Consider the following 1,893-nt stretch of genomic DNA (forward strand, 5'->3'; position numbering starts at 1 on the left):
CTAGGCATAGGGTATATCAAGATACCATTTACTAATACTAGAACCATTATTTAAGTACTTCTGAAAAATTTCTCTACTGATCTTTAAAGGTTGTTGTTACCTTAATCCTTTCCAATTCATACTGTCAAAACTCATAATGTCCCTATTAAGGGTGAAATGTCAACCTTCATGCATTCCCCTATGGTTCCTCTCAAGTTATCGAGGTTTTATCCTTAATTCCACCTTTAAAAAGGTACCCGCATTCTTCCATGGGTAAATCAAGTCATATATCCCTGATAAGGGTATCTTATTCAATCATTCCCACCTCGATAGTCTATACCTAATTTCACAATAACATTCTTATTCAAATTGAGGTCAATCCATATGGCCTCCAAAAGATAACAATGGTTATCCGCTTTTCTTTCCTGACTTGGTAATGATCACATGGATGTTCTGGAAGATATTGGTCGTGTTCAACATGAACTTCTTTTTACTAAATCCTCATTTACTTTTGTTGTTTATCTCAACAGTCATCTCAAGGTTGAGATATCTTCTATACTTGGTGTCTCCCTTTTTGGGTATCAATTCACATGCGTTACTTACACTTCACATTCTTGAAGGTCACTTCCTTCATCCCATTTTCCTAATTTCTTACTTTCTTATCTCCTCAGTCCATCCGTGTTTCCTTATTAATCAATCGATCAATCTCAAATTTTCATCGAATACTGTCAACTTCAAGGGAATTAACTATACGTATCGCTTACGCCTTCAAACCTTGAATTTATCTCATGATCAGTCACCATCGTGCTGATGATGACACACTTCTCTATATTTATTGCAAGGGTTTCTTAGGGTTTCCCATACCTAACTCCCTTATCACTTCTCAACTCTCTTTCCTTTATATCCCTTTATAATCCTGCCCTTTTCAGTCTTTTATTTTTGTTCTATTACAACCATTACATGAACCAACACAACATAAGCATTGATTTCAAACATCCTGTCATTCTGGATTCGTGTCCTCGGAATGAATCTTGACAACTTTTACAACTTAGATTCATAATTCATCATACTCGTCCGCCTTTGTTCTGGCTCTAAAGCTTTTACACTACCTCCATAACCTTGGGAAGTACTTTCCCGAAAATAATTGTTTGAACTTTAATCAGTTTATTATAACCTATGGCTCCGTGCCCTTCTTGGCCTTTCACCAATGGGTGGCCTCTCTCTTAGGAGGGTAAGTGACAAAAACAGTCTTTTGTGCTTCGTCAATCATTTAGAATCTCAAATGATTCCTATATTTCATTTAGCCAGGCTCTTGCCTCGACTGGGTCAACCTGTTCCTTGGAACTCTGAGAGCTTAGCGACTTAAAGGTCATGAAAGGATTTCCTACCGCATTATTTCCTCAAGGTGGTGGTTGGGATAATAGTCTAAGTTCTTTTTAGACAGGTCCATGAATTGCCGTATAGGAGTACCGTCTCGGGTCTCCTTTCCTTACTCGACTTTCTATTTCCTTAGTATGAAATGTTTCATCCTTCTCCCATACTTGGGGTTATCTTATACGTTAAAATCCTGGTTTTCCACTTCATTATGTTATGGGATCCTTTTTTCTTAATGGCAACCTCCCTGACTATCACATTCGGGGTTTGCCCTAAATCTTATTCCTCGAGCTATGGATTTTAATCTAAGATCCAGTCCTTAAGCTCTTGAACATTTGGAACCCAAATTCTGTAGGAATACCTCGTTATTCCCTTATCATCTTTCTTGGTATTAATCTCTTCTCCAGTCATTGACTCTCTGCCTTCATTCATCACTTTTTTTCTTGGCACAATATGATCTTTTTCGATAATTCGGGCTGTATTGCAATCTCAAACAGCATTTCGGTACCGGCTCCGGTTACCTTCACTTCTATTTCCATT

This window comes from Apium graveolens, chromosome 9 (assembly GCF_009905375.1).
Source record: "Apium graveolens cultivar Ventura chromosome 9, ASM990537v1, whole genome shotgun sequence".
Classification (NCBI taxonomy): Eukaryota; Viridiplantae; Streptophyta; class Magnoliopsida; order Apiales; family Apiaceae; genus Apium; species Apium graveolens.